This window comes from Ambystoma mexicanum, chromosome 8 (genome assembly GCF_040938575.1).
Source record: "Ambystoma mexicanum isolate Mex_15411 chromosome 8, UKY_AmexF1_1, whole genome shotgun sequence".
Lineage (NCBI taxonomy): Eukaryota > Metazoa > Chordata > Amphibia > Caudata > Ambystomatidae > Ambystoma > Ambystoma mexicanum.
Window position 1 is genome coordinate 529,648,372 of NC_090929.1, and position 23,562 is coordinate 529,671,933.

The window sequence follows — 23,562 nt, forward strand, 5'->3', positions numbered from 1 at the left end:
ACAGGATTTTTACCCGGCATGGGGGGAACTTCCTGGTGTACACTTCTTGCCCTTATGGTAAGGAAGATGTGACTTGTGACTTCAGGAGGGATGAGGTGATTTTCCAAGTCCATGAGGGCTGCCTTTCCCACCTGAAGCCTCCAGTCCAAATCAGCACTCTGACCAGGGACTTCTCCACCCAGCTGGAGGAGGCCGCTGAGATAGCCAAACCAGAAGTCTTTCCAGGCTTCAGGCAGATGGTGGAAGAGAGAGTCAACCTAGCTGATGCCTGTGTGACTCTGGAACAAAAGCAAAAGTTGAAACAAGTTTTCGTGGATTTCCAAGATCTCTTTGCGGTCGACTCATATGACTGTGGTCGCACCGACATCCACACAACAACAATCCCCACGGACCCGGGCATGACTCCTGTGTTTGTGAAGCAATATCGCTTGCCTCTCGCATCAATGGAGTCCCTTACTGAAATAATTAAGAACCTTGAGTCCCGGGGAATAATCCGTCCAGTCCACAGCACCTTCAATAATCCGGTGCTGGGAATATTGAAGCCAAACGGCCAGTGGAGACTCTGCGCCGACCTCAGGGAGCTCAACAAACGGGTCCATACTTCCCGATGGCCTCTTCCCTACATTGACCAAGGGCTGGCCCAGATCCAGGGGTCACAGGTATTCACTGCAATAGACCTGACCAATGTATACTGGACTGTGCCTGTCAGTAGGGAGGACCAATACAAGCTGGCTTTTACCTTTGGGGGCCAGCAGTACACATGGACCCGGACTCCCTTTGGATACCTTAACTCCGGTAATGAGTTCAATATTTTCCTACATAAGGCCATGCCCGACCTGGGTGCGAGGGGTAACCTGGCTTATGTAGATGATGTCCTCATCAAAAGTTGATCTGTGGAGGAACACATAGCGGAGATCCGTTATGTTCTGACGCAGTTGAGGGCCGCCGGAGCAAAACTTTCCTTTCAGAAAGCACAGTGGTGTAGAACCCGTGTTAATTTCTTGGGGCATGAGATTACTCCCCAGGGTCTCTGTCCCCAGGAAAAGAAAGTGGAAGCACTTCAGAAACTGAAAGACCCCACAACTCTGCGGGAACTAAGGAGCCTCCTTGGACTGACTAATTACAGCAGAAAGTTCATTGAGGGCTACGCAGAGATCACCAGACCCCTGATTCATCTCCTGAAGGGGGGGGTCAAGTGGGAATGGGGTCCAGAACAATCCGAGGCAGTAAGACAACTCAAAAGAAGCCTCTCACAAGCGCCTTGCCTAGCTTACCCTGTCAGAAACAAGGAGTTTTTCCTGGAGACGGGGTTCTCTAATACGTGCTTGACGGCAGTATTATACCAAAAGCATGACAAGGTCAATAAAGTAATCTCTTATGCGAGCAAATCCTCTGTGGAGGAAATATTCAACGATTGTGAGAAGGCACTCCTGGCAACGGTGTGGGCATTGAAGAATTACCGCACGTTTATCCAGGGGGAACACATCATAGTGGAGACTCCACAACAGCCTCTGCAATATCTCCAAAGTGACAGAATCCGAGCCGGGAATGTGAGTAATTCCCGAATTACTTCCTGGATTCTGTCAATGGAAGGCTTTCCTGTGGAGGTCAGATATGGCCAAAACAAGAAGAGTCCCCTCGCGCAAGGTCTGGCTGACTTGCATGATTGTGCCAGAGAAAACTGTCTCGAGGACGAAAGTCTAAAAATCAAGGACAACACGGAGGCATACCTTAATTCCCCACACAAAGTCTTTGAAGAGGACAAGTGTGAGGGAATGCCCACTGTATATGTGGATGGATGCTCTTACCATGTTGACAACGACGGGGAGAAAGAACTGGTGGCCGGCGTAGGGAATGCATGGGTGAATGAGTCCCCAGAACCCTCCGCTGGATACAAAATTGGTCCCCGAAGTAGTCAGGTGGCAGAATTGATGGCTGTGCATCAGGTCATCCTCAATGCTGTCCAGCATCAACTCCACGAACTGGTCATAATCACAGATTCGGATTATGTACGGAACGGGTTCGTGGAGCACCTGGTTAATTGGAAAACCAGAGGCATGTTGTGTGCTAACAACAAACCCTTGAAACATGGGAAGTTGATCCAAAACATTGATGATCTGGTCACCTCGAATGAGATGACCATCTATTGGAAAAAGATCAAGGGTCATTCCAAAGTAGAGGGACCAGACAAAACTGGAAACGACTTAGCTGATCAGCTGGCCAAAACCGGGGCCATCCAAGGGGATCTAACTGAGATTGAGTCCCTGTTGGGGGAAATCCAGGTCACTGCTATCACTAGGTCCCAGACAAATGCTCACAATGACCTCTCAATTGCACAATGGAGCAAGGAGACCCCTGATGCTGATTTGATTACCGCTCAGAAGGGGGATCCAATTATTGGTAAGTTTTACCAACACGTTGAGGACCCTGAGAACTTTCCCCTGACAGATACCGATTACATTGGGAAAGAGGACTTAAGAGTGTTGATGAAATGTCCAAAAATGTTCCGAATCGAAGACGGTTTGCTGGTAAGGAAATCCAAAGCTGGCCACGATCAGTGGGTGGTTCCTACCTCATTCCGAAGCCTGATGTTAAGTCACGCCCATGATGCGGCCACCGCCGGTCATAGGGGGTTTCACACAACATTGGAAATCTTAAGAGAGGTTGCATACTGGCCACACCTGGGGCAGGACCTTGACCAATACTTGAAGGGGTGTCTTGTGTGTGCACAATTTCAGCCATCATCCCTCACGCACCGTGCGCCTCTCCAAAAGCGGGGGATGACACTGCCATGGTCAGATTTACAAATCGACTTGGTAGGCCCCGTGATTCGCTCTGCTAGGGGGAATAAGTACATGTTGACTGTGACATGCTTGTTTACCAAGTGGGTGGAATGTCTCCCAGCCCCAAATTGCAAGGCAGAAACCGCAGCTGCCTTGATGATTAAGCACATCTTTTCTCGTTTTGGTCTACCTCAAAGGATTGAGTCAGACAGGGGTAGCCACTTCACCAGTGAAGTAATGACAAAGATGTGGGAGATACTGGGGGTCAAAAGGAAGTTGCATATTGCTTACAGGCCAGCTTCTTCTGGGGCAGTAGAGATATAACCGAACCATTGTGAGCATATTAAAGAAGTTTGTGGCAGATTCTGGGCCAAGTTGGGATATCCGATTACCTCTGGTCCTAATGGCCATCAGATCTACCCCTTCATCTGCAACCAAAATGTCACCATTTGAGTTGATGACTGGACGCAAGATGGTGCTTCCTCAGCATTTGCTCTACAGGACCCAAGAGTAGACACTGATAAATGCCTCCACAACTCATGAGTATGTGGAGAATTTAAGGATACACCTCCAACATGCTTTTGCTTACGCTCAGCGGAATCTAGAAAGATCGGCTGATAGCATGAAGACCCACTATGACCTGAAGACTTCCAGGAAGGAATATCAGGTGGGGGACCGGGTCTATCTATACAACTTCCAAAGGAACCAGGCCAAGCAGCGAAAATGTTTGCCTACATGGAAGGGACCCTTTGAGATCATCGACAAGATCTCCCCTGTGGCCTACAAAATCCACATCCCCAAAGGTCATTTGGCAGAGGGGGAAGACAAGTGGGTCCACATAAACCAGTTGAAATGTTGCCATCCCAGGCACACTCTACAACAACTGGAGGAATCCTCTGGAATCCTAGCGGGTACTGTCTCAGACTAATTCAGTTCCAACCATAAAACATACTACATCTAGTCTCTAAAATATTGTGATTTGCATGAAACTGTCTCTTAGTTATACTGTTTTTTTTTCAAAATAAGAATGTAATGTTTCGTTATGATGAAATGTATATGCTGCCCCACTATCTCAACAGTTGTGGAAAAACGTCTATGAGTAGGTATTGCCGCTCTTCCTTTGTCGTCCTAGGAGAAAGAAAACCGGGAGACGGGCCAAGGAGGACGATCCGGAGACCGGGAGCAGAGACGCAACGGGCCCGGGGTACCGCCCAATCTTCCCATCAGGACGGGCGAGGAGAACTGATCGATCCGACCGGATGGAGAAAAAGATGCTGAACTGTGCCATCTATAAGAAGAAGATGAGGAAACATCCCAGGTCTTGCGAGTCCCATTAGTGAAATAGAATGGCCATCGCAAGAGGGGGGCTTGTGGGATGTTTTTATCCACGCATCCAAGCCCTACCTCAAAACTGTGCAGTACTGACATGGAAAAAATCATGATGGCCAGAGCTTCCCAGAAAATGCCCAGGGAAATGCATGAAGAATAGGCTGCCACTCATTTTTGCCGATGTTATGGGCACAGAAGGACACTGCCTAAAACCACCATTGGACTACCCACACAGTAGTCTGAAACCATTGGGAGTGGCAATGCTGATTGCCAAAAGCAAACCCATAACTGTTGGGAATTCATTTTCTTAAATCCCAAAAAGGGGTGCAGTACCAGTACTCACCACTATCCAAAAGCCGGCGTTTTAAAACAACACCAGATTTTACTTTTTGTAGAAAACTGAATAAATGAACCCGAAACATGCCAAAGAAAGACTTACTGAGAGGTGGATCCAATGTAAAGTTATATTCTGAAGTGACTTGAATGTTTATAACAAGACTGGCTGAGCTGTGGATTTCAGCAGTTTAAGTAAATTTGGACTGAAAGACACTAAAAATCTAAATGTTTAAATTGACTGAGTGAACTACTTTTGAGTGTCACATAGGTTTCAATTGTTTAAATGTCATAGTTTTAAACTTAGAATCAGCATTCTAGCTGCATATGTAAAAATGTTCAGTTTTATTTGAATGCAGAAGACTGGGGAACAGAAATGACATGTAGCTGAAAACTGGCTTAAAGATATTCCAATTTTGCCTGGCAACTACCCCCCATCAGGAGTGAAACTTGAGTCACAGCTGTGTTCCCAGGCCTATCTGCCTTTTGCTGGCCACACTAAGGATATGCCATCTCTCTGATAATTGAATTAAGGGGAGCCCCCACAGAATACAGGAGCTCTGAACAATGCAACCCCCTTCACCCAGGCAGATGGTTTATTGCAGATGTCGTAAATGTAGCTTCCTCCTGGAAGGACTGGGGAGGGGCACTGCCTGTGAGAGCAGGCTGGCTTGGCAGATCTGGAAAAACCAGAAATTCAACCTTGTGCTGGGGGGAAACCACACCCCTTTGGGGCCAGAACATAACTCTAAAAAGATGGATAATTCATAGAGCGGACATGTGAAAATTTTATAAATGATACCATAATTCTTGTGATTTTTCTGCCCACATTTTAAGAGGTTTTTAGAACCGGTGGCATGTTCAGGGGGGTTTTAGCGGAAAAGAGGATATTACTCAAAATGTGTGCATGTGAAAAATCTGACACTTCATCAACTAATGTCCATAGTCCTTGTGCACATGTGTGTAAATTTGGGTTAATGTCCGATATTGCAAAATCAGTTAAAAAGTGCAAATATTGCCATTTCTGAATGCAAGCCCCCAGGAAGAGCAGATTTGGACAGGGTATACCTCCTGTGATATGTGATGGGTGCATGTAATTTTAAACAAATGTGTACCTGTGCAAATATGTTTTTTGAGCAAATATAGATTGTGTGTAAAGTTGACAGGGGTGGGTTCTCTGTACCATAAACAGACCTCATCATGATGACACTTCATTTCATTCCCCCAATCAAGTGGAAGCGGATGAAGTGGCCAATGACAAGGGGAGAGGGGTAGGGCCTAGGAAGCTAGCCTCTCCACCCATTTTCAAAACACATAAAAGCAGACAGACAGGACAGATAGGGGCTTTCAATTCCATTTGCTGCAACGCGCTCTGCCGGTCCATACCACATCCAGAGATCCAGACTTCAAATCCATCAATCTCTAGAGAAAGCTGTGCAGAAAGATCCAGACTTCAAATCCATCAGTCTCCAGAATCCAGAGAAAGAGAGAGCTGAACCGGAGTCCAGTTCAAAACCTGACCAGATCCGTGGCGAGGCATATTTCTAAATATATTGTGAGTACATAGTAGAACTGTGCAGAACCAATCTCTTAGTTAAAGTAATATAATTCAATCTATTTTAATCTAACCAGAACTGTCTCCTAGAAGTTGTACCTGTCATTTGCAAAGCTGTCACCTGTCATTTTCTAGTTGCAAGCTGCACTTGTCTTTTTGAACTTTAAAATTTCAAATCTGAAAAACAACCTTTATTTAATCGCTCATATCTCCGTGACCGTTTGTGCTAGAGACTTGAAGTAACTTTCCTCTGAAAGCTGGGAATCGTGGCTTTTCTAGGAACCTAGAACCGCATTCCTACCCCTATAGTTTTGCCGCAATCGTGAAAAACGCACTCGCGAATTTTACCACGATTTGCCAATTTCTCCACGTGTAAAAATCTGCTGCCGCTTGCCTTCCGTTGCAAAAATTCGTTTGCAACCTGACAACCATTATAGATCCTTGCTAAAGTGATCCTGAACTTATTCAAAGCATATACCACTCACCCTAAACCTCTAGAGGGAATTAAAAGCATTTTAGCATATTTTTCACTTCATTGCCAGCACATATAAAAGCATTTTGGGCCTGTGTTTAAAACTCTGATCTGTAATCTAAGCTTGCTGGGGTGAACTGAATTACATTTGATTGCATTTCTGAGAACTGTGTGCTTCCTTCCATTTCCTTGCATTGCATAAAAGGGGGGGGTGAATTGTCCAAGAAAGTGATTACATTGTCTTTTGCTGAAATCCTATCAAGTTATTTTCTGTACTGCATTTCATTCCACATTGCATCCATTTGAAACCATAAAAGTATTGTTGCTATCTTATCCATTTCATGTCAACTCCTTAGTGATTATCAAGAAGTGTGCTAGTGCCAGATTCTCCGTTGTTAATCTTTATCATATCAGATTAAGTGTGATATTCAATTATTAATTTATTATAAAGTGTGATATATATATCTATTGTTTAAATTATCAAATAAACCTTTTAACTTGCAAAACAGAACTACTTCTTGGCTCAGTGGGGTCAGGGGGATTCCAAGAGAGGGGTGTTATATAGGGGTAGTCATCCAGAACGCATGAACTGGACATAAAGATATATCAATAAGGGTTTTCATTCAGTATTCTAGACTAGGCGTTGACTTGGCTGTAGTGCTGAATTGAATCCTCTTACACTACTCCCAATCGTTCTCCCAGGACTAATGGAGAATACCTCAAAACAATTCTTCCTCAATTCTCTTATTGAATCATCATCATCCATTATTGCCATGGTGTTCAAAATCCCTTGTTTGAAAGAATGTAAGAAATTCAGAATTGAATTAAGCCTCTTGTCCAAAACGTCCTCTCCCAATTTAGACTGACCACCCAACAATAGTGTGGTCTGCATGAACAGGAGTTATTGAATATGGCCCAGCTTATCCCCCATAACAGCTTCTAAAAGTTTCACATCATCATTTGAGGGATCTTTACGTACTACAGAGACAGACACCCCTGGTGAGGAACCCTGAGCGGCCTGCAGCAAGCCCACATCTGGATTCCCCTCAAAGCCGTCCAGCAAATCAAACCTCAATTCTGATGAGGCAATCTCCTCTGCAGCCTCATTTATCACAGTGCTCTCCAACAGTTCCACACCTGAAAGGCATGGGCCCTCAGAGTTGTCAAACCCAACAACACATGGGTGCATACCTAGATCAATGCCATTCAAGCCCTCAGGCCTCTCAGCAGCCACCTCAATCGCCCTCTCCATAGCTAAAATACATGTTTCAATTTTCCAAACCATGTACTTTAAATAAAAATCCATGAGGGATTGCAAATTAGCCTTGGGTTTCACCAAAGTTTTATTATGCTTTTTGGCCTGTTTACTAGTTAAAATGACATCCTAAGCCTTTCACTTAACCATGTTCACGACAGAATATAAAATGGGTCAAAGAAAACACAACACAGAAACTCCCTGGACGAATGATCAGGTAAACAATTAAATGCGAGGAACTATACAAATTTGCTTAAAAATACCACAATATAAAAGCTCATAGCCTAAATAAAATACAAAATACAAGATATACAGTTTATACAAAATGTGCAAAATGTGCAAATGTGCAAGGTTAAAAAATTAAGAACAATAATAAGTTCAATCTAAAAATGACATTAGAAAACAATGACACACTTGATAAAAAACAATCTCCAATTGCAGTTAGTTCTGGTTTGTACATTTTTGCACTGAAACCACCCCCCACCTCTGCAGAAAAACACAAACATGGCAAGAGGGGAATGCTAGACTGCGAAGAGGGCACCAAAAGTCCTACTCCCCCTCCCAGCTCAACCGTGTAAAGTGTTTGTGTAGGTGCAAAGGGAAAAAGCTAGTCAAACCTCACCAGACTAAAATGTAATATAAAATCACTTGAAAAGCACTTGAAAAGAAGTTCTAAATTCCAAGTGCACAATATCCAGAGTAATCCAGGACTAACAGCAGGGTGCCACCAGGGAGGATCAGCTAACAAAGACTAAATCTGAGCTGCACCGGCCAACAGATGAGTTTCCATATCATAGAAGTTTTGCGTACATATGCAGAGCTTGAGCTTGGGACTTGCCAAAATAATCACAGTGGGGCACAAATAAAAGAAACAAAACTTGTCTTACCGCAAGAAGGCAGCTGGAGATGACATGCAGGATGGCAGGTGTAGTTCCTACAGCTGCCCTGCACTAACGCCCTAGAGGAGCACAAATAATTGTGTCCTTTCTCGCATTTGTCCTCTGCCACTGCAGGGGACTGGGACAAAGATATGGGCTGGTGGGCTCCTGCACCAGGCCTCCTCTGGACTTCCTACTGATACTGCAGGAGCACAAACACCAGCTCACCACTCCAAAAAAGCTCCAGTAAATATTGCTGAGAAGATGTTCCTGTCCAATATCGGACAAGAGTTCGGCAACCCTGTATCCCAGACAGCATCTCAAGCAAAGAACAGCAGGGAACAGCCTGCCCCGCTTGCTGCTCCGCTCCATTACAAATGGTTAATAGAGAGAGACCAGCAAATGTGTTTATCCCAACCAACACAGAGAGTTTCCAGATTTATCTTTCACTATTACAACTTTGATACCCATGTCTAAATGCAAAGAGCTATAATATCAGCAGGTGGAATATGTGGCTCGGTGGTTAATGCATGGGTTTACAAATGTCAATAGCAACAGGATGATGTTTCACGAGAACAAACTATTTCAACATGATTTTATCAAATGCATAATAAACTATTCATCTACTGGGAAGCAGGAGGAACAAACGAAAGGTAACATAGGTGGGATCACTTTGAAATCACACAGCCGGTCCGATAGCACAGCAAGTAGAGCACTCGCTTTGACATCTGTGCAGAGCCTGATGACACAGGTTTGAATCCCGGCAGGGCCAAACTCTGCCTTTCATCCTTCTGAGGTGGACATATGAGCACCACACACCGTGGGTAATAATAAGAAGCACTCAGATACCCGATGGTTCATAGCGCTATATAAATGCTAAATTATTATTATTATACGAAAACATGAGACACATTGGGCCTCATTACGATTGTGGTGGTAAGGCAACAACGGCCCCGGTAGTGCTACCGGTGTCGTTGTTACCATACCGCCACATTACGAGTTCTGCTTGTGGGTGACGCTCTGCATGCCTGGTCAGACCAGGCGTGCAGAGTGACACCTGCATGCAGAACTGGATGGTACGGTACCGCTGCTACCATCCTCCCCATTCCTTTTGAGTCCTATGGGGTCTCCAATGGGAATGGGGACGTACCGGCTCCGGCTCCCGCGCAAGGGGAATTAATGAGGCCCATTGTTAAAAATAGTTTCTGAATAACATACGACATACACAGATGGAAAATAAAGCGCTAAGGTGTATAATTAACACCCTACTGCATCACAAACAACACATACAGTTATTTACCATGTGCAAAAATTGGTACAAAATCCATCACATTGCATGACAATATATGAATCAAAGGTCACAATGGCCTAAACACTACAGATCACAGTCTAATGTCAGACCATTCATAATGGAAATTGGTTGACTAGAGCGTGGTGGAAATAAAACACAACACTGTACATTCCTAATGATGTCCCAACAATACATTTGATGCATCCTGTTTTCTAGTTTCAGCAAGACAATTATTTTAACACAATTAATGCCTGTCTTCTTCAGGACATAAATGTGTCCAGTCGGCTGTATCCCATCACTTCTTTAACCGTGGACGTGTGCCTCGAAAGTTTCCTTCCAGGTATTCTTAATTGGCTCGCTCATTGAGATTTCAACGTGGACCACTGCCATCATCATGTTAAATGTGGTGTGCAAGGTCAGCATCTCCTGTGCTTTAAACTTCCAGCGATCACATGAACAGGCAGGAAGAATCAAGGAGGATAGCATGTTTCATGGAGATTTCACATGGTTCCTGATGTAAACAAATGCTCAAAGGCATTACGTATTAGTGAAGAACGGCTAACCACGAGCAAACACGCTATACACGGCTGATCCGATGCCTGGTGTTGACAAATCTCAACATTACAGGTTCAAGTTACCACAATGGCATGAAAATACCCAAACTGATAGAATGACCTTTGTGTTTGCTGAAAAAGGCTTAACTTGTGTACTCTTATAAAACAATTGTTTTGTCTTTATTTCGATTACAAATGGTTCATAGAGATTGACCAGCAGCTTTGTTTGGCCTAACCGGCATTGCTCGTTACAGATGCAGCTCCATCTATAACAACCTAGAATGGCATATCATTAGGTAAAAAGATATGAGCTGCGAAGGGAAGCCAAGAAGCTCAGTGGTTAGAGCCTGAGCTTAACTCCCCTTGTTGAAATGAACATGTGCAAGCTGGTAGGTTGACTTTTATGGTAAGCATAAATAGGCTGTTTTCAATGTTTTATTTTACTGTTATATAATTTGTGTTTACCGTTATTTGCATTACAAATAGTTCGGAGAGAGAAAGACCAGCACCTTTTTTTATCCCAACCATTATTGAGTGCTCCCAGATATATTGTTATCCACTACACCATTGACCACCGTATCCTAATGCAAAACGCTTTCTGAATAGTGACCAAGTCAAACGAAAGTTAGAGCATGGGTTTACCAATGGAAAGTTGTATATATCACGTCCTCTCATTGGTATGAACAATCTCAAATTGGAAAGTTGACCTGTGTGTTTGGAGGAAATAGTTACAGTTTGCAATTCCTATCTTTTTTTCTACTGTTATAAAAACATTGCTGTATCTATATTTCCATTACAACTTGTTCAGAGAAAGAGACAAGCACCTTTGTTTTTCCTAACTGGCATTGCTAGTTCTAGATGCATCTTCACCCATTACACTTTTAACAGCAATATCCTAATCCAAAACACGTTGCTTTCCAGAAGGAAAACCAGGGGCACAGAGGTTAGAGCATGGGTTTACACATGGCAATGTTGCTGGTTAAAGTCCCCTTGTTGGCATGCAAATGCTCATACTGGGAGGTAGGGCTGCGTTTTCCGAGCAAATAGGCAAAGTCTTTAATTCTTAGTTATACAAATATTATTTTCTCTTCATATACCTTAGAAATGTGATAGAGAGAGCGATATGCAAATGTGTGCCTCCCAACCAACATTGAGTTCCCAGATACGTCTTCATCCATTACAGTGTGTACATCCATGCCATAGTACAAAAGATATATATATATATATATTTTTTAATTTAATTTAATTTTTTAACCCATGTCATAATGCAAAAATCTATGCTTTCTAGGGGAGACCCAGATGCTGAGTGGATGGAGCATGACTTTACCATTGACAACATTGCAAGTTCCAGGCCCTTCATTTGCATGTAAATGGTTGAGCTGTGCTTTGAGAAGTGATAGATTGGATTTAAATTTTTTTATGTTTTTCACTGTTATAAAAATATTGGTTTATTACAAATTGCTCAGATAAACCAGCAAATGTATGATGCCATCCAACATTGATAGTTCCCAGATGTATGGTCATACATTGCACCTTTAACACCCATGTTATAATGCAAATAACTCTGCATTCCGAAGGGAGACCCAGGTGCTTAGAGGTTAGAATATGTGTTTACCAATGGTAATGTTGCTGGTTAGAGTCTCCTTGTTGGCATGAAAATACTCAGATTGGTAGATTAAACTGTGAGTTGGGAGGAAATATGTACACTTATGAATTGTAATGTTATGCAAATATTAGTTTCTTTTTATTTCCATTACAAATAGTTTAGAGAGAGGGGATTACATTTGTTAATCCCAACCAATATTGCTAGTTCCCAGGTGCATCTACATATAATACAACCTTGACACCCATGTAATAAGGCAAAAAGTTGTTTTTTTAATTGAGAATCTGTGGCTCTGTGGTAAAAGCATGAGTTTACAAATGTTATATTATGTTAGTTGGTGTTTGTATAGCACCAACTGCCATTGGTATAGATCGGAAACGATGTGGTGGATGAATAGACATGTAAATGAAAGGATCAATACAAAGCATGTGTACTTTTTTTGTCAAATCAGTGGAGAGCAGAGAATGACTAGGTTTAAAGCAAGTGTTTTAGTCATGCAATGCATATTGCAAAGGCATAAGGAGGAGGACTGTGTCAGTGGTTATGTGACAGCTGGACCACATTGGTCATGGGACTCAGCTGTATTCTATGGGTTGCAGTGCAATAGAGGTCAAGGTTGATGCAAGAAGTGTTTATTCCCCAAGTCAACTGTTTACTGTTAGGGCTCTGCTCTACGTTATATATAAGACATTTGCCTCGATAGCTAACTGCAGTCGACATGCAAATCACATGCACAAGTGTAATATAAGACACAGAAACCACCAGCATACATCCTCTTGTCCATACTATCTTTTTTAGTTGAGTAGAAAATATTTAGTTGACTTCAAGAGTGGTGGTGATAATGCATACTCACCTATGGAAAATCAAGCTCGTCGTTTGTGCCATTACCAGTCTCCTGGAGTACCCAGTCCTCTAGAGAGAAACCACACGATAATTCCCCCTTGACCACCTACCTGCCTGAGTCCCCCAGGTGTCGGATTCTCTGCATGAAAGTGTTCTGACTGTCTAGTCCATTTTGCTTGGTGAGGTAGGAGGACCTGATGGAGAGGGTGAGTACTTATATGTGCATACTAGGGAGTAATTGATCTCAAGTTTTGGACAGTCAATTGGGGGAAAGAAAAGCATATGCTTATGAGAGCCTTCATTATAAAAAAGGCTCCATGTTTTCAGTTTTACTGATTTTTACAGCTAAATAGTGATGTAAATCAGAATTTCCCTTTCAGTATTTATTTGCAAAAAGTGGATAAAAGCGGAAATGCATGTCTCATGATTGGGTCTTTAATTTGTCAAACATGCTGTGCAAAGTAACATGACAAAAAGGTTGAAAAAGGAATGGATTTCATGTTTAAGTTGTTTAAACGGCTGCACATATGGAGCGCTTGACTTGTGCAGGAGTTTCCATCCAAGTACTTATGTGTTTTCTTGATATAAATACATGTGGAAAAATACTAGTTACAACTTATTTTTCTACATATCAACACATAGATATGGATAAATACTGAAACAATTACTGAGTAATACATATGGATAAATACAGAAGGAAATTGTGCAAAAATAAATACCATAAAATCTGAAGCCTTAATTATAAAAACAAAAAACAAAAAACAGGAATAAGAGGTCTCAGTGAGGTGCTAGGAAAGCTTGAGTTAAGATAGCCTATAGTTGTTTATATTCAGCTAAGAGGTGGCCTGTAGAAGGGGATAGAGAGGGTTATGCTGGGAGAGCCTGGTTCCATTCAGTTCCATTCACTGACTCTTGTCGATCGTCCAGGTCTAAAGAGAGTAAGTAGAAAGGCTGATGAATGGGTTGTGTAGATTGTGTGACGGGGAGGGAATTGGGCGCTGAGATTTTGCAGTTTGGATGAGTTCATGAGGCGGTTGTTTGTCATCCTGGGCAAGTAGCTGAGATTACGAATGGAAGGGTGCAGGAAGGACGGCTGATAGATAGGGTTGTGTGGGCTGTGTGAAGGGGGAATGAGGAATGAGGTTCTCATAATTAGTAGGGTGGATGAGGCTGCAAAGGGGGTTGATTGTTATCTTGGGCAAGTGGCCCAGATTAGGTATCTATGGGTGAAGAGCCAGGATTGTGGTGCTTTTCTGAAGGTGAGGTGGTCCTCTATGCAGTCGATGGTTACAGGGAGAGAGTTCCAAAATGTGACTGCTTCTACAGAGAAGTAGGTGTCCCCCATACAAGTTGATGTTGTCATTGGAATGTCAACATTGCAGGTTCAAATCATCTCACTGTCATAAAAATATGAAAACTAGTAGGTTGACCTGTGTGTTAGGAATAGTTAAATAACATTTGTTTTCAATGTTTTTTTACAGTTATATAAATATTGTTTTATCTTTGTTTCCATTACTAATAATTCAGAGAGCAAGACCAGTACCTTTTTTTATTTTTGTATCCCAACCGGCATTGCTAGTTCCCAGATAAATCTGTATGCATTACACCTTTTAATGCAATTTCATAATTAATAAAACAATGCTTTCATGTGAGAGACCTTTTGACTCTGGTTAAAGCATCAGTTTACCAATGGCACATTTGCAATTCCAAGTCCACTCATTGGCATGAAAATACTGACAGTGACATGTTAACCTGTGTGTTGGCAGGAAAGGTAACATTTGTAATGTTTTTTTCCCTGTTATACAAATATTCTTTTATCTTTATTTCCATTACAAATGGCTCAGAGGGAGACAGACCAGCAAATGTGTTTAGACCAACCAACATTGCTAGTTTCCAGATGCATCTTCACTCATTACACTTATGACACCCATGCCATAATGCAAAACGGTATGCTTTCTGGAATTTGAACCAGTGCTTCAGGAGTATATGCTAGGGTAATAAGATATTTAGGAACTGTATCCTCCCACCCCCTTTTACAGCACCCCTCTCACTGAGAGCCCTCTCTATGCGAAAACAGACTAAAACCTGTGCTGTATACAATGGTCAGGCAAAGTCAGGCAATTACTGACCAACACTCACACCTAACTTCTACAAATGGATGACACACTCTGAGTGAGGTAAAGTACACAAGAAAACAGCAGTTCCAAGATGGCAGTTTGACAAGAGGAGAAAGACGTTGAAACAAAAGTAGATTGCAAGAAGGGAGGTACCCTTGACCTTTTCAACAAGGAACCATTACTTTCATGAATCCTCCAGATTGGAAAACATAAGACCAGGAAAACAGGCTGAAGAATCCTGCATGGTGTGTCAGAGATATCTGTGGCCCTCTTGTGTCAGAAATCAAGGCAGGGAGAATTACCAGCCACTGTGGTTCTATCCTTGGCTCCAACAACAAAGCCGCTCCAGTAAAAACAACACAGCCGGTTAGGTGGGGAGACTGATACAAGATGGTCTGTGTTGAAGCCATTGCTGCAAGCACCAACATTGAATGGTGTGCGTTGGATTAAACATTGTTAAAAATGCATGTGATAAGAGATGCAAGTGAAGTTTAAACTGCTGATGAGTGATTGAACTTTAAAGCAAGTTTCAATACCTTTGACAGAGTGGTCCGGCACTGTGTGGGTGCTCAATCGAAGGTCTATGTAAGGTATCCATCTGAGCCTGGCAGAAGGCGATCATTTGAAAGTGAACGAATACATGTGAATCGAAGTGGTCCTGCGATGGGTCAAGCAAAATCCTGCGCAGAGTCGGAAGTCTTTGTTTTTGATGAAATAGAAAAATGTTTGTGAAAATATATGAACCTGGTCCGAGCATGGCAGAAGGAGACTAATTTAGGATTTTGTGTTAACGTGGGTCTGAGCCCGACAGAGGGGGACCCGGCTTGAATCAAAAATCATCCAAGAATTTGTACATGAGAATCCTGGGGAGAAAGGAACTTTTGAATGTTTGTTTGTCATGTCAGGCCCCCTGAAGTAACAGATTTTGAATAGCAAAGAGACTTTGCTACAGAAGGCCCTGATACTGAGATTTGAACTGCATCCTTGTGCTAGGGAAGCCCGAGACAGTGCTAAACTCGAGTGTGCCATATTGTCACATGCTGAAAACGTGGGGAAGGGAAGCTAATGGCTTAAATATTTTGACATTTCATTTCTTTAACACTTTTTTTTTTATAACATTGTTTCCCACACTATTTGTATTTAGAAGTAAAGATTGGCAATATGCTTATTAATATAGTATTGTATAAAGTATTGTGGGCCACACACCAAGCAAGGTAAGTCAACTTTCTTTATTGTCCAATCCTGTACACCTTTAAGAACACAAGGGATGGTAGGGAAGGTGCAGACACCAAGTATGTAGAAGGAAAGACACCGGGATTCCCCACACCCATCCAGCAGTCTCAGCTCTCAACTCCCAACTCTAACAGTCCTTCACAGAACCCCATGAAACATATTCATGCAAACACATTCTACTTCCAACTATGACATCACTACATTCAACACTCAAGACAGCCATCACTACACATCTCCCTCCTTTGGAATATCAGACATCACTACACATCTCCCTCCTTTGGAAATATCCCACAGAATAACACCAGAAACAAAAAGGGAAACTGTGGCCAGCACAAATTTCACTACACTTACACATGTGTTGAACCCACACCACAAAGCGGCCTACTATGTGAAGAAAAACACAGCACCAAACACAAGGAACTCCTCCACAGGACACCGGACCACCCCAAAATGCCAATACCCTAAAGAACTACACAAGCATACAACCAACCTACAATACACCCAAACATACTACACCCACACAACTACTTGCCACAACTGCAGAGTCCACCAACATGGAAAAGGGACTTAATCAACCATTGCAACGCCCCCAACCTACAACCAACAAGAAGTAAAAACAACAAAACAAGCACTACCACCTGTCCCGAGCTGCCACCTCGGGACCTCAGGCCTGCCACACCCAAGCGTACTTGAGCATTTTAGTAATGCTCACTAAACTAACCACCCAAACCATCCATGGCCCTCATTCCTTCCGCTTCGCAGTGCCACCCGAAAGCCTCAGTTCTCCCACACCTGAGCACGAACCAGCTCAATTCTGAGCGACAACACTGCCCAACACCGGTTGAGGTAAATGAAAACCAAACAACAATACAACTTACACAATCACCACCAATACACACTGCTACACCTGACCCTCCCACCCTCCTGGCAAATTGTTCCCTTATGCACTGCCATTCCACCATAATCACACACCTTCAATAGACAGAAAGTAAATTGCTGGGAACCTACCCCTACTCAGGAGCAACTCACCAAGAGTAGGAACACTAGGAACACATACCAGGCCTCAGAGAATAAAGCTGAACCATTAGTCACAATAGTCACTAGACACCTCAATAGAGCTCAAATTTTACCACGAGCATCATAAGCCTTGCTCACTCCTTCAACTTGAAGTACATAATACACACCAACACACCATATTTTGGCGCCACTCAAACATGCTCTCTACTAGAACCCCACAATCCTAAAGGCACTATCCAATGCACAGAATGCAACCAAAAGAAATCAGAACACCCCACCTGACACGACTGCACAACTCCAACTCAGAACTACTAATGCGCCCCATGTTCACACAGAATATCATCACTGTTATGAAACATATACAAACATTTCACAAAACCTATAATAAACATTTCATCAACGTTCCTTTTGGAAATGGTAAAATGTCCAAACATTGCGGCTACCCTGCCCCGTAATGTTTATAGGCAGGTGCCATATAGAGCAAACCGAAAACACTTGAAGAGGTTCATGTTCCGCCCGGCCACATGTCCAAAAAACCCTCACTGCACCCCTACCGCTTATAGGCTGGTGCCATAATTAAACAAACCCAAAATTTTATTGGAGGGGTACATGTTCCACCCGGCCACATGTGCAAAATCCCAGAACACATTGAAGAGGTCCATGTTCCGCCTGGCCACATGTCCCAAACCCCTTCCCCGCACCCTTATGTTCACAGAACGATGCAAGTCTCCTGAGTTCTTCTTAGAACTCTCCCGAGAACGTCAAAACCCTGCCACATTTCAACAAAGGGCACACTGTAAAACCGTAGGGCCTTAAACAAAACATCCCCATTAAATCTGAAGAAACCCACTGCCAGCACCTAACATTACACTCTAATGTAGGGGGACTTATAGGGGAAAATGGAGGCCACAACACAACACACCACGCAATATGGACAACAGCCTCACACAACATCACCCACTACTCACCAACCCGGGGACAACATCCTACACCCCTAAACGTGGGCCACAAACATACACACAACAACACTCAGGCCCAAAAACACTTACCTCCCTCATGACATCTACCCAGGATCACCTGGGTCGCGAAAATACCCCAATGCAGCATCCAAAAATTCAAAAACACTGGCAACTCCTTGCCAAGCCAGGGATTCCTTTGTCCCTTCGCGACACCCCTCACGGTATTCAGGACACACCTTACTCCTAGACCAACTGCCCGCGCTCATCAGACCTCCTCTAGCGCCTTCGCTGACCAACTCCACTCCTCCAACATGTTTCCGGTAGTCTCAGCCAGCACAGTTGACATCTGAATGCCCTTTAGTGGCCATGCACTTGGTCACATCAATCACGCCATGAGCAGGGCAAGCCCCACAGGTGCACCAACAGCCGCGCAGGCGATTGTATCTCAAAGCCCCACTGGCCCGTGATGTTACCAGTGTACAAGGAATATGTTTATTAGTATAGTATCCGGCTGAGGAGCAAAGAAAGAGAGGAAAAGGGGACTGAAGGAGAAAGGAGAAAATGGTGCAGGCCTGCCCTCTCAGGAAAAGAGAAAAAAAAATGTCCCCATGTTGTGATTGCACATATGCATTCTAAGGGTGGTAATTAGTCAATTATGACTTAAATAGTGGGCTGCTCTGATTTTATAAGCCAGAACAAAAATAGTTTTTCGGATGTAGGGGGAGAGGACGAACAAGGCTGAGCAGTCAAAATCCTGCTCAGACCTTCAGTCTTTACCATAGGATTTAGACCATCTTCTGAGCAACCTCGTTGGTTTGTCCTCCTTCCATAGGTGCTCATGGATACAATTGACTATTGGCAATAAATATTTTAGGCCTCCCATTGTTTGAAATCCACATTTCATCGGAAATATGCCATTCGCGCTCTGAAACACGTGTGTACCAGCGAGCGTGATACAAATTAAATATCATATCTGCTTAAATTATGGATAATTATTCTTAGGTATGACATCTACCTCATGAATTTGGGGTTTGTGCATAGCCACACCTGCAATCTATTTAATGCGTGCCGCAGTCTCAGCAGTAAGGTTGAGGTTACAGAAGGATTCATTGCACTTGATATGGGAAAATTAACAAATAAATCCTCCTTAACATTTGTTCTCTGCCATGACAAAAATGACAACAATTGGAGTGCATCTGTTCCGTCCAGGTCTAGAAACTAATGCTAAAATGGGTAAGTTTCCTGCAACATTTTAATGTCTACAGTCATCATTGAAAACACATATGTTTTGCATTGCAATGTGCATAGCGGATGAAAAATCATGCATTTCACTCCAATTTCTGAAAATCACTGAACTGGATTTTTTGCAATTTTCGGTACACATTATGACCTTATCCTGAAATTGTGCATGATAAAAAAATATATACGTTAACAAACATGAAAAATTATTTCTACATACATTACATGTGCCGTAGGCACAGAGGGACAAAACAGAATGACAACAAAACAGACAAAAACTTCTTTCTGCAGCACATATAGACACACACACACACACACACACACACCTATTCAGTCATGCACCGTAGGATCGGAAGGACAAAACATAATGAAAAACATACCGCCAAATGAAAATTATTCTCCAAAAGTCACAACATGATTGATGGCCACAAACACAGAGTAGGGCCACCGTACATGTGGAATACATTAAGAGGTACAGAACAAAGTGCAAAACATAATGACATGAATATTTATGTCAAATGGACAAGATGATCCACTGCAGCCAACATGCAGCAGGGCCACTGGACATGCACAGCAGGGTTCGGAATGAAAACAAAATTAAAAACAGGGCATGAAATGACAAATGGTTTGCAAAATCCACAAGGTGATCCACCACACTCAAAAAGGAGTGACGCCACCATGTAAGTGCAGTGGGTTCGTTGGGACCAAAAAAAAGGGGGGGCGAGGTGAAGTATGGCGTGCAATGAAAAAATATTTGCAAAAATGCCCAAGGTGGTCATTTATATTTTTACTTTGGTGCTTAATAATAGTTTATACTTTAGGGTTGGCCATCCCAACGTATGCAGACTTTTACTTTACCGTAACGTTTTAATCAAACGAATTTAAAAATCTCACTTATATAAACGTCTCACAAACTTTATAGTTTCTACCTAAGAAACAGTAAAGACCACACATTTGGCAAATACCAGTATAAGGTCACCGCAAGGACACAATGTAAACAAAGTCCATTGCACTACGGTCACAACCTTAATTTACACTGCATTACAATTGTGAGCCTAACACACGTTAAAAATGCTTTGCAGATGCATATTTTACTTTTTGAATCACCCTGAGCGCAAAATATGTATTTATGTTTGCCTACCTTGTTCAGAAGTTGGATTGCACAAGTAGACCGACATTTTGTGTGTGTTAAACATTTCACAAAGAATTCCAAACACCCAAGCGTTGTGGCTCAAGGTACTGACATTTTGAATACATATAATGGCTGATCACGTGAGAACTCTCTTTCAAATTCCCAACCTTCAGCCAGAGTATACTGTATTGCATTGCAAGAGAGAAACGCTGAGAGAGGATTTTTTTTGGCGGTGTCCAGTCAACTGGTCGACGACAAACTGGTCGACTGCAATTTGGTCGACACCATTTGGTCGAATGCCAAATGGTCGAATTTTTTTTTTTTTATATATATATGTGTTTTGTGGGTTTTCGTGTGGGGAAAAAAAATAAAAAAGAAAAAAAAGGGGGTTGGGGGGGGACCCCCCCAAAAAAAACCAAAAAATGGGTACAAAAAAAAAAAAAAAATTCGACCATTTGGCATTCGACCAAATGGTGTCGACCAAATTGTCTGTCGACCAAATGTTTTCGACCATTTGACTGGTAACCGATTTTGGCCTTATTCACAAAGCGTTTTTAAGGGAATGTTCCATTGAAAAACCCTTTGTGAATGGGCCCACTGTGTCAACTGTTTCCAACGCAAGTCGTTGCATTGGAAACCATGTTCCAACCATTAGAACAATAAAGGTCCGATGTGTCGCACAACTTAATTTGAAAGGTACACTACTAAGCGATACGGAATGGCATTGAACTGCAGAAACACATTCCCCCTACTACGCAGCGAAAACATTTGACGTAAAAAAAACACATGCCAGAAACTCTCTTACAGATATTTACATGATCTGCAAAGCACACCCATTTAAAATGGATGCCTACCCAGCTCGTTTGATGAAATACATTCGTTTTCTTAAACTACATTGTCCATCTTTCTGTCACAAAATCATTATTTTGTTCAATCATCATTAGCTGCCACCTAAAATGGTTCTCTTTCGTCCAATTCATTTGTTTGTCTCACATTTTGAAATGAACACTTGGTTCTCTGCGAGTCACGGGCACTTTGACCCTGGATAAATCGTGGGCCAGGCCCACTGTGGCCTGCGTGTGCTCCATCGTGCTTCTGCGCCCCCAAGGCGCTCGACCTCCATGGCCGCAGTTCCAGGCACTTGTCAGATGCCTCGGTATTGATGGTGAGGATACCGTCTTATGACAGTTTCCTAATTATTCCGTTTGTTTCGAGAAGGGATATTTCTTACGGATGTGCCCGCGTGGCAGTGACCTTGTATAAGAGTCCTGGGGGTCAAAGCCAATGCGGGCAAAAGAGATATTACTTTCCATGGGAGAAAGGAGACGGCTAATTGATCCCAGATTTGCCTTTTTAAGAAGCTCTAGTTCTGAATTGGCAAAATAAGCAAGCCATCGGGTACATGACAGAAATCCTCCCACTACTCTTTCGCATCATTCTTATGCGAGTCAGAAGCCCAGTTATCGTTTCTCTCATTGGTGTAGCCAGATCCTATGTACCATGCAGCTTTCAGATGCATCATCTACTTCCATAATATACAGGCCCTCATTACGACCCTTGCGGAAAGGGGTTTACGCCGGCGTAAACCATGGCGTACCTTTCCGCCTGAGTACGAGTTCCCGTAGCGCCATGGTGATTTTTACGCCTGCTTTTTGCAGGCGGAAAAATCCATGGCGCTACGGGACTTGTTGTTAATTACGCCACCGTAATTTACGGTGGCGTAATTAACGCCTTCCCCACTCCCATTATACCCTATGGGGCAAAAATGGGAATGGGGAAGGGTAAATGGGGATTGGGGACTTACCGCCCCGCCAAGGTCGGAATGGGGCGGTAAGTCCGCCAACCACCATGGCGGAGTTGGCAGCTTAGCGCCATGGACCATGGTGCAAATTGCACCATGGTTCTCCGCCAGGGTCGTAATGAGGGCCACAGACATGTTGGGCCTCATTACACGGATGGCGGTAAGGGTTTACCGGTACCGGTATTTTACCGGTACCAGTAAATCCTTACCGCCTTACTAAGAGGTCCCTTTGCGGGTTGGGGAATTTAACGGCTGCTTTTTGCAGGCGTTAAAAACCAACCCGCAAAGGGACCAGGGAGCTAATTACGGCACCGCAATTTGCAGTGCCGTAATTAGCACCTTCCCCATTCGCATGATGCCCTATGGGGCAAAAATGGGAATGGGGAAGGGCAATGGGGGAAGGGGGAATTACCGCCCCACCAACCTTGGAATAGGGCGGTAATTCCCCTTTCCACCAAGGCGGTGCCGGTATTTTACCAGCATGGACCAAGGTGCTAATAGCAGCTTGGTCCACCGCCGTCCGTGTAATGAGGCCCGTTGTCTACTACAATGATAATATGCACCTCATTACGAGTTTGGTGGTAAACTTGCAGAAAATCCACTGATTTACTGACAAATTGGTTTACCGTTACACTTAGTCCACCATATTTTACCGCACAGCCATACTACGTTTGTTTACCCGCAATACTCAAAACTGTTGTCTTCTGATATTAATGTGCATAGTGGCCAGATGCATTATCTGCTAATTTTATAATGCAGGGGACCAAGTTCCCCTTATATATGTATACATATTTCATGAGTGCGCTCCGGCCACTAATGCATGATCAGCTCCCAGCACTAGGCCATGGAAAACCTTTAAAAAAATGACCTGGCTGACCCTACAAACCTTTCAGGTAAGAGCTGTCCCCACTGCAGGAATGGGATAGGTTTTCGGCTATGACAAACCTCGGGCCAAACAAGTAGCAAACTTGCACTTCCTGCGAAATGATTCGGCATCGAATCACGAGCCTTGGATCTTAAACTGAATCACAGGTTTATTTTCACACACAATCAGATCCCTCCTGGTCAGATTTGTCAAGGTTTTTCTATTTCATTTTGCCAATCAATGTCCTAGAATCGATTAAAGGAAGTTCAGCCAACTATAGTCTATTGACTACTATTGTCTTGT